Source organism: Gavialis gangeticus, unplaced genomic scaffold (genome assembly GCF_001723915.1).
Source record: "Gavialis gangeticus isolate Ggan-Ray unplaced genomic scaffold, GavGan_comp1, whole genome shotgun sequence".
NCBI classification, from domain to species: Eukaryota; Metazoa; Chordata; order Crocodylia; family Gavialidae; genus Gavialis; species Gavialis gangeticus.
The window spans coordinates 13,200,261-13,211,375 of NW_017729006.1; positions in this window are offsets into that span (position 1 = coordinate 13,200,261).

The following is an 11,115-nucleotide window of genomic DNA, read 5'->3' on the forward strand; positions in this document are numbered from 1 at the left end:
TCTTTGTGTCTCTCATCTAGCTGCCTCCACAGTGAGGCAAGTTTGCTCAAAATGATCGACGCTGTCATAGATCATGGTGCCATTGGGGATGAGTCAATGCTTGAGTTTCCCAGGTATTGATGTTAATATTGCATTTCTTCAGATTGGATTTAAGATGACTTTGAACCTCCTCTTTTGTCCACCTCTAGAGCAATGACCATTGGTGAGTTGGGAGATACTCATAGTATTATCACGGGGTTTTCAAGTTCATGCCCTGGTGAGAACAACTTAATTTAAATGGAGATCACCCTTCTCATGGCTGTTGTCTCAGGCTATCTATAGGCTCAGGAAGAAAATATAACTTTGGTTTATGCTTGGTTCACATATGGATGGTTCCTTATATAATCATGAGGACTAAAAACTTATTTCCATTTTTAAATATAAGCTTGGATTCTGCAGAATACGAATATCACATGGGCATAGCAAGTATGTCAAGTGGACCTGGTGTGCTTGTATTGCACCAGTGTTAAGGAAGCCCAGTCCTAGAATAAAATAGATGGTCCCTGTACCTAAGAGATTGCAATGAGCCTAAAATAAAAGAGGACGTGTAAAGGCAAATAGCTAGATGGGGGGGGTGCATGAAGAAACAATAATTACAGTATTTTCTCACAGATACTACCCACCTTTTTTCCCCCCAAACCAGCTGCTGGAAATTAGTGTGTATTATATGCAAGAAATATGGTAAGAGCAGTTTCTGCCAGGCAGAAGTGAAAGTAAAATCTGCACAGGACTGGTAGGAAGCAGAACAATGAGCTCCATTCTCTAAGCTATTTACTACAAAGAAAGAGTTTTTCTCTCCATTTTACTTTTCAAAAACAAGATACATATTTTATTCTGGGGCACATTGTATGCAAGAAGATATGCCGTTTCAGCCAGCACTAGGAGCACTGCCTTGGCCCTGTTTCCCCATATTTAAACATTCCAATGAATGGAAACAGTTCAGCCAAAATGTTTATTTTCCAAGTCTGTGATCCCAGCATAGAAAAGTCATATGCCTACCTTCAGGAACCGTCAGTTCTCATTGTTCTTTCTAGGCAGTGCACCAGTTTTGTCAGTTCCCATAAATCAAAGTGCAGATAAGGGATGCCTTTATTTCTCAAACTGTTTGAGAGTCTGACATGGCTCCAAAGAGCAATAAGCTTATAGTCTTACTGTGGATCTTCCACAGCTTGAGGGCTGGAGAGAAACAAGCTCTTTCCCATGGTTCCTCCCTACCTCCTTCCTCCCAGTCTTGGACTCCCTCCACACAGCCTGTCAGTCACATTGATGCTTTGCAGAGGAGAGAGGTACCTACAAAATGAAGGAGCATTATATATAGTAACTTTCCCTTTCCATATGACTCGTCACAGCACACCCCCAGCACTTGTGGCCTGTTGTTTTGGGGGTTTTTTAAAACCCTCTGTGGTACCCATTTTTGTATGATTTATCACCTTGTCTCAAAAAACTTTACAGGTTGAATCAAGAAGCATCACAATACTTTTTGGTTAAAAACAGCTTTGTCTTGGAAGCAGAAGTGCTGGCCTGTTTCCTGTTAGAGGTCACCTACTCTGTGCATTACACCCACAATCTATTTTTGGCTTATTATTTATTCACACCCACATGATTCAACCCATCTTTCACAATCTGTCATCTGGCCTGCTTATCAGAAGTTTAGAGGACCTTGCACTTCCTAATGGCCTAAGCTAAGGCCATTCAGCACCTTGCTGGATTGTGCTCTAATTTTTCTGATCGGAGGAGTACTGATAAACTTTACCTTGATGCAGCTGTCTCCGAGTTTCCGTTTTACACCCATGCAACTCCTCCGCATTTCTCAGCTGTCATCAGTTCATAGATGCAAATAATTGCAGTGCATTTCATGAAATATTACCCTCAGAGCAAAGAGCTCTGTTTTACACATAGCATGATTTTTTAGATTCTCTATCCATTCAGCAAAGTCTATTGGAAATATCTGTTTCAAGCAGGTGCCAGTGATGTAGAACCAGGTTTAACAACTATTGATCCACTTTTGTTTAGTGTAACAGCATCATCCTAGAGGGGGAGGTGTTGTAGCACCAGGGAACCCTAACTCCTGTTCCTTGAACCTAGTCAAAGTTAGGAGACAGAACCAGGTAGAGAACAGATGGTGCCACTGATTCAATTTAACTATGAGCATCCACAAGGGTCACTAATTCTTCTCTCAGCAGCTTGAGAATCCTCATCACTGGGAACTGCTTTTTTGGGGAAAGGAGTAAGGACAGACTCCTTTCCAGCTCTTGAGGTGGAGCTGTCAACAGGTGTAAACCTATGCTCACGGCACTGCCTATCAGTTGTGTAGGAGCCTGGGAGCCACCAGAGAACAAAGCTGTCTCTCCTTTCATATGGCTTTAAGAGCAAGAGCTATCATCCCAGTTTTAACTCCAAATTCCCTAACCAAACCAATGCCATGCTGGAAAGCAAGTGTAACTCCAGGATGCCGCCTTCAGACAGGTATCTGGGGCAGGATGTTATTATGTGCTCCATGGTTTGGTCAGGGTTTCCACAGTTGCAGCCAGGTGAGGTTTTTAGGAACCTCTTGTATATCAGGTGGCCACACCAGCCATGTCCAGTGCATATCCTATTAAGGGTTGTCCACATGCTCTGTGGAAGGTTGAAGCCCAATTGTTGCATTGTTGGATTGGAGACAAGGTGTTTATTTGGGGAAGTGTTTTCTGCCCGAGCTTTCCTCCAAGATTCTTCAGTGTTGTGGTATAGGAGGTGCTCAGCTTGTATCCAGAAAGATTTTCATGAAATCATGTGACGAGTTGGGAATTGGTGACAGTCTTCTCATGGCCCACCCTATTAAGCAGTTTCTTAACTTCTTGAATCTCTGAATTTCTGAATTCCTGTGTCCACAACTAATGTCACCAAAATGGCGACCGAATGCCTTTAACTGGCCACCTGGTCAATGGAGCAAAACTCAAATCTCCCCCTCCCCCTGCAAAAAAACCAAAAAACAAAGCTGTACTATTGCTGAATATAGAAGCCTGTCAGAATGCTAGCAGCGGCTGCAGCAAAATAAGTAAATGTAGCCAGCAGGAACTTATCATGGTCTAAGGGGCTCAAACAAGCACCACAAATTTTCTTCCTGGTGTCCTTACACACACTGGTTGCATCTACATGAGATGCTGACTGCACAGTAACTCGTTACTACTGAGAAGTAGCTTGTTACTACTGTGCAGTGGTGTCACATGGCATGAAGCGTGACATGATGCTGCTGTGCAGTAGTAGCAAGCTACTGTGCAGCCAGCGTCACCAAAGAGCCATTTGGGGATGCTGGTGTGCAGTAACTCTGCTTACTGTGTAGTCATTTAGTACTTGCGCATGCAAGTACTAAATGGCTGTGCAGTAACAACTGTGCAGTCAGATGCCTGTAAAAGAATTGACTGAAGCCGTGCAAAGAGCTAGCCTCAGCCTGCCCAGGTCATACATCTTCATTTTGCACCTGGTCACAATTTTTATACATTTTAAAATTATACTTTGACACCCTCAGTGTTTCATTGCAGAATTATGACAGTGGCATGCTCTAATGTGATACTGAGAGATTCATGCTGTGATACAACTGCGCTATCACATTGGGATGTTATATCATAGGACAACATGTGTCTCTCTAGAGGAGCATATTGCTTGTTTTCCTTAGTTATTTATAGTCATTGGGATGGGACTATTTAAAGTTATAGATATTTTATAAATGTTTGTAGAAGTAGGGCTATATTTAGTAAAGCTTTCAGTCTGTACTGGAAGACACTTTCCAGACTGAAATAAAATAAGAAATCATGTCATATGAAAGAAAGCAGGTATTGCGAAGAAACTTTATAATTGAGAGAGAAACATGTTCACTCATAAAGCCAATGACAGTGGACAAGGGAAATGAAAATAAGCACAGGACAAGTTCAAAATATTTTCAGAAGACACAGTCAGTGAATTAAGAAATAAGGGAAAGCTGTGCCCCATAGTAGGGACTGCAGAGGAAAAGAGAGTGTAACTAGGCACTGTACAGTTTAATGCATAATACAGTGAACCAGATCCTCAGTTGATGTAGTCTGTCATAACTCTATTAAAATCAGTGGAGTTACATTTGGAACAAGATGTTTTTGTTATAATCTGAATGAACCATTGAGTTGGTGAATTCACTACAGCTTATTTTGCTTAAGTAGAATACTGTTTTAGCCAGAATTAGTCTGCACTGATGTCAGTCAATTTATAATCCACTAACCATATCAGCATCATTGCTTTTGCTTTTAGCACTGATGTATGTCGAAGCACCAGGGTAACATAAAACAAACAACACGCTGTGTTGTGAGCAAGTCATCCAAATTGAGCAAATAGTAACAAGCTGTACACAACCAGAATAAACTATGCATTCAAAAACAACCATCCAACCCTGCCTACTCTCATCAGAATACACTTGGGGTTGACAGGACCAGAGGCAGTTGGACAGCCAGCACTTTCAGATGATATGCTTCATCTACTCTGACTGCCAGCTGCTACTGTTCACCCATGGTTTCCAGGGGTGTAGTAACAAGTAATTGAAAATCTGTGCACATGCTGGCCAGTCTGTTAGCCCACCACATGCAATATTCCCATCAACTCACAAGGCAGGCCTATCTTGCCTAGATTTCTCACAGCACATTCAGGAAGAAACGGATATAGCACTTTGTGAATACAAGACCTAATGGCACTTGTAATGACAAACCCGACCTTGCTAGTTTACCACAAGAAATACTGTCTCTGTGAAATGAAAAATTATTCTCCATAATGAACATGACACATGCACCTGCCAGAAGTGGGGGACCAAGCCATCTATCACAAGGCAAAAACAGCACAAACTTTAAGAACCTAGGGGCTCCAATGCAGATTCTCAAGCCACTCCTATGAACCCTGTTTCAACAACATAAAGGGAGGGAGAAAAAGATGTCTCCCAGCCTGATATATTCCTCCTTCCACTTCCCACCTGCTTAAAGCTGTGCCAATCGGAAGCCATCTGAAGGAAAATATCTGCAGTGACAATTGCCTATATCAGTTCTGAGGGTAATCAATAAATTCTCTCCCTGAAAAAGCATAAGGTTTACAGTGTTAAAAAAAGTCATTCTTTCTTGTCTCAGACTGGAACTGGGCAGGCAGCGGTGCATGCACGAGAGAGAGCACGCCTATGCATGCATGTGCACACACACCCAGTTTTGTCCAAGTTAGCCAAGCATTTAGGCACAAGCTGCCCTTCCTCCGGAGACTCCAAGGACTCCTTGTCTAACTTCTCACCCAGCTATACAGTGGTCCAAATTTAAGACAATTGCTTGCAAGAATTAGATTCCACAGAAGGAAAAATTTTAATTTGGTATAATTTTTATAAACAGATGTACTGATAAAAATTATAGCAATACCAGTAAGTCCTAAATTCAACATTAACTTCAATTGCATTCAAGCATTAACTTAACTTAATCTATATTAGGTTCTGTCCAGAACCTGGTGAATACTATTCCTTTCTTAGATCCTACAACTTAGGATTGGTCACTTCCACATGCATCTTCACTCTCTTCACTGTTCTTATCTCCTCCCCCACCTTCCCAAACAACATTGTCTTCAGTTCCATCCACGACGTTGGATTTACAGCACTTCTTGAAGCCTTTAATAATGCATTCTGAAGATATCATTCCCCAAAAAGTCAGAATCCATTGGCAAAGTAGTACTATGGTTGGCTGCTTAGTCTTCCCACCAGGTATAAGTGCGTGGTTCCCTGCCAAGATCCAGTCTGAGGACTGATGCCATAAATGATCCTTAAAGGGCTTATTAACTGTGACATCCAGTACTTGGAGCTGAGATGTCATACCAGCAGGTATGACTGCAAAATCACAAAATTCACTAACCGAATTTGCTTTCACACCTGGTGTTAAAGCAATGCCCTCTGAATGAATCTAACATTAGCATTCCTCTTTTCTTTAGCAGTGTCCCAGGTCTCTGTTTCCACACAGCATCTAACCAGTCATTTATCAGTTCACTTGACATCCATCCTTGTTCCTGGCACCAAACCACTGTTCCTGGTGGCAACTTTGCTTTTGGCAGAGTTTTGCATTTCAAAATCACGCAGAGTAGCAATTTTCTCCCATCTGCCATTATTACCACTGCCATTTGTGATTTTTCATTTCCTGTATTTCTCATAATTATGGATTTTGCACCACTGGCCTGCTTGCAGACATTAACCTGCCACCCCCTCTCCTCCCCACAAATATGCTTTACTGGAAGAAGCAGCATGTTACTTCAACCTGGCTCTGCAGCATCTGTAATGATCAGGTCCTTCAGCAGGGCTTTTTGGTGTGTTTAGCTAATGCTGAGTCAATCAACTACTACATAAAAATGCCAAAAAAAGCCCCACTACAGCACCTGATCTTTACAGACATCAGGGGAGCTAGGTTGAAGCAACGTGAGGCTCACCACAGGAACATGCCAAGTTTAAAGTAAAGTGCTGTTATTTTGAGGTTTTGGTTTTTTAACATCCACTCTTACCTTGTCATCCCTTACTCATCTTCTGATTTCTGGTAAGATGCACTTGATTCTAAAATGAGGCTTGATTTTCCCCATTTTGAATAAGGAAAAAAGCTCAACTCAGAATTGAGTAAATATGGTAATGTTGCTTTGCAGATGATAAAAACACCAGTACTTAAAAATGTTTGTTACCTTTACAGGTGGCAACTATGTTAGAGTTAGACAAGAATCCTAATGCCATCAACAGTAATGGGACACAATAAGCACTAATTATAGGTATAAAGCCAGTAAGGCTGTTAAATAAAATATGTGTGTGATGTAACATAACATTATACCATATGTGTTCCTAATAATTGGATAAAATGCTCACGGTTACTAGAGTATGTTTACCCATCCATGTGCTGGTTGACATCACACACCTAACTTACTACTAGTTGAGTTGTTATACAACATCCAGCTGAAAGTGTTGGGATGATGGAGTTTCTCTAGATCAGTGGTTCCCAATCTTGGGGTCACAACTCTATTTGAGGGTCTCAATGATACAAAATGGGGTCATGCAGTCCCAGGGAGGGAGGCACGGGGGGCACATGCCCCCCAGTTTTGTGCATGGAGCAGATACAGGCTGCCCACTGCAGGATTGGGGCTCCCCATCCTGATGCCTTCCCCCCCACACCTGCACAGCAGAGCGGAGCGGGAAGCCTTGGTGCTGCTGCTGGGAGCCCCACACCAGTTGCACTGCCATGACAAGGTGCCCCCTGCCGAGCTGGCAGCAGTGGGCGGCACAAATCCATGCTGCTGCTGCTGCTGCTGCTGCTGCTGCTGCTGCTGCTGCTGCTGCTGCCAGGAGGGCAGGCGACACCTTGCCATGGCAGCATGACTAGCATGGGGCTCCCAGCAGTGGCACTGAGCTTCCCCACCCTCCCACACCCAGTTCAGCCCACTGGACCATGGAGGCCCCGGAGGGAGGGCAGCAGGGCAGGGAGCCCTGAGCCCACAGAGGGCAGCCCAAGTCCTCCCTCCCATGGGATCCACTCTGGCCATGCCACCCATAGGGGAGGAGGGTGGGGAAGACGGGCTCCGCTCTGTGCTTTGGCCTCAGCAGCCACCACTTCCACCTCCTACAGGCAGCAGCTGGGGCTCAGGCACTGCTGGGGGGGCAGGGGGCTGCAGGCCCCGGTCCCATAGCCCTGGCAGCTGCTGGGGGCTGCAGGTCACAAATGAGGGGCATCTGGGAGAGTGGGAGGGACTGCAGGTTGGGAGTGAGGGGCCATGCCGAGGAAAAGTTTGGGAAGCTCTGCGCTAGGTGCTGCTCTGAAGAAAGTTGACATTTGTGCTCTCTTGTTTAGGTTCCCCAATTAAACTTTTCAATAACAACAACTTCATAATATATTACAAAAATAATTTCTAGTTAACCTATTAAGTGTTAATTACTCTTCCACAGATGAAGGAAATCCACATTAAAACACATTGAAAATACCTTCTGTGGAGAATTAAACAAAAGACAAAAAGACTGCACATACATCAAGGCACATCTGGGATGCTACCACAAAGAGCAATACATCATTTTGCATTACTGACAACATTTACATCCTATTATATGTGGAACAAGAAGTGTATATGGCTAACTGTGATATCTGCAAGATATATTTGTTTTTATGTCCCACCTCCCACCCTGCAAGGTTGGTAACCAGGGCTGCTTCCCCAGCCACCCCTCCCCACCCTTAGTTTTGCTACTGTTCAATCCAAGAATTTTTCAGGAGCCTTCCCAAAAAGATACAGCTCTCACTTTATCCGCTGAAGTCAATGACATAGTTCTCATTGGAAAGGAGCACAGTCTCAAGAGCTCAGCACCTGCAATTGAAGTGAGACACTTCAAATACGGTTCTGAACAGTTAAATATTTTAGGCTGCAATCCTGATAACTTTAAAGGGCATGAGTAGCTCCACTGAAGGTAATGAAATCAAATGAAGTCCAATGAGCTCAGATTAATCCCACTGATGTCACTCACTCTTAAGCACCCTGTTTGCAAGACTGGGCTCCAAGGCCCAGATTCTTAGAAATATTTCAGAATTTAAATCCCATTGATTTCAGTGGGAGTTAGCTACATAAAGGACCCATGCCTAAGTTACTAACATCTCACTACCACTGTAAGAAGGCTGTAACAAACGCTTATCCCAGGGGTGGCCGCAATGCGCCCTGGTGGCCCTTGCCACCCTGCAACACTTGCCACCCTGTCTCTTGGGCACTCTTTTTCTCACCTGCCTCACCTCGATATTATTATCTCATAGAGAAGGGAGGCTGTCTCAGGGTTTCCCAAGCCTGATCTTGTTCTTATGACCACAGGTGGTCATGGTCATTGCCTTAAGGTCCACTGGGTGGACTCCATCCTCCCCAGTACCCACACCCATGCTTTGCAGGTGTTATCAGTCACCAGCCCTTTTGGGCCACAGCTTCAGCCCTTGTAACTGGGCTTCCCCACCTGAGCTCTTCACTCACCTCAGCTACTCCTAGGCATAATTGCCAGGCCTGCCTGCATTCCCTGGATACTTCATCTCTCCCAGCTACTCCTGGGAGCAGCATCCTTGCCTGCATTCCCCGCCCAGGCACTTTGCCTACGCAAGCTACTCCCAGGCCCTGCATCCCACCCTATCAGGTTCCTAGCCCAGCTTCTTTCTGGGCTTTGGGATGCTGGCCCCAAACTCTGGGAGGCTTTGCCCTTGCTCTGCCCCTCACCGGGCTTCAAGGTGCTATCCTTGGTCAATCCTTTCCAAGGCCTACTCTCACCTGGGGTTCCAGCCCTACTCCCAGGCCTTTGACCGTGTTTGCCCTCCCCCAGTCTGTACTCCCAGGCTTGCTGGGACCTCCTCCACCCCTTAATCCCTTCCACAGCCTCCAGAGTTTACCCCCAACTCGCATATTAAGCAAGAGCTGGGCTGTAGCCTTGCTGTCCAGGAGCTCCTCTCCCTGCAATTCTCAGGGCTAGGCGACCTGACCAGCTCAGGCCCTGGGCTGATACAGCTCAAGCCCAGCTCCCTTCTGGGCAGGTATCTTCTTAATTGGCCCCCTGCAGGCTGCTTCTCAGCAGTCTCCTTCCAAGCATGCTGTCACAAACACCTAATGCTTTAAGTCCATAGCGTAATTAGGGATGGGTGAGTGAGACACCATCTCCAGGCCCTGACTTAGGGGGCACAAAAATCAGTGACTGCTGCCATTGCCCCAGCCCACTATTACTGCCCTGGATGCAAAAACTGCTTGTTATGCATCTGCTCTGTATTATACTGTCATTTAGCGATTCCTGTGTTTGTTTCTTTTGCCTTCAACTTAGACTGCTGTGTATGACAACCTGATTGAAACCTCACTAAAGCTAAAAGGAGGTACCTTTAAACTAACAGTCACGGAGAGGATAGGTTATGACATCCAAGATTTGGCAAGTTATTCAGTGGGAAAATAAATTCTGTCACAACAGACAGCTTCCCACTAACTTATGTGCCTAATCCTTGCCACTCATTTTGGTCTGATCTGTCATGTGCTCACATGTTGCATCCCCAGAGGACAGCAAACAAAATGGCATCCTTATGCATTTCTTTGTCAAGTGCTTTCAATCAGTTAGTTCAGTAGGGTCTTGCTTTGTATGGCTTGGGGCCAGGGCAGCGTCTGACCACAAGCTTGGATCTCTCACTTCAAGTCCTGATACACGGCCTTTCTCATTCCTTTCATTCTGTCTATTCTGTTCCACTGCTTTTCCTCCAACCACACACTTAGTTTCAGTTTCTTCTTCCCCAAACTCTTTCATATATGATTTTGGTACCCTTCCCTGCCCCCTGCCCTCCCAAACACTTAATTGTGGTTTCTTTTCATTTTAGTGGGTTTTTTTGCTCCTTTCCTTCCCCTCCCCACATCTAATTTGAATGTATTTCCCATCACAACATGCTTCTCATGGCATGCAAAGGAGGCAGCGACAGAGACTCAGTGCAACCAGGTAGTATTTACTCTCATAGCAGAGTAGCATTGTGCATGGGGGAAGCAGAGAAAAGGCACTTCTCTTATCCCTGGCTTTGACAAGCTGCATTTCCCCACAGCTCCTCTTTTTACTTGCTTGGTGGTATAGGAGTTCTCTACCTTGTTTCAGGTCTGGTCTATAAACAGGTACAAAACTGAGTAACTAATATATGGATCAGGGATTTTAATAGTACCAGCCTTCGAGTGGGAGAAGTTATACTAGAATAATGATGTCCTCTTCACATTTCCTATATGCAATAGGCTCTACTTGTTTCATAGTTTCATAGTTTCTAGGGTCGGAAGGGACCTGAGCAGATCATCAAGTCCGACCTCCTGCCATGGCAGAAAAGAGTACTGGGGTCAAACGACCCCACTAAGGTGTACATCTAGCCTCTTCGTAAAGACCCCCAGGGTAGGAACCAGCACCAGTTCTCTTGGAAGTTGGTTCCAGATCCTAGCCGCCCTGACAGTGAAGTAGCACCTCCTGATGTCTAACCTAAATCTACCCTCTGCCAGCTTGTGACTGTTATTTCTTGTCACTCCTGCAGTGCTTGGGGGAACAGGGACTCCCCCAGTGCCTGC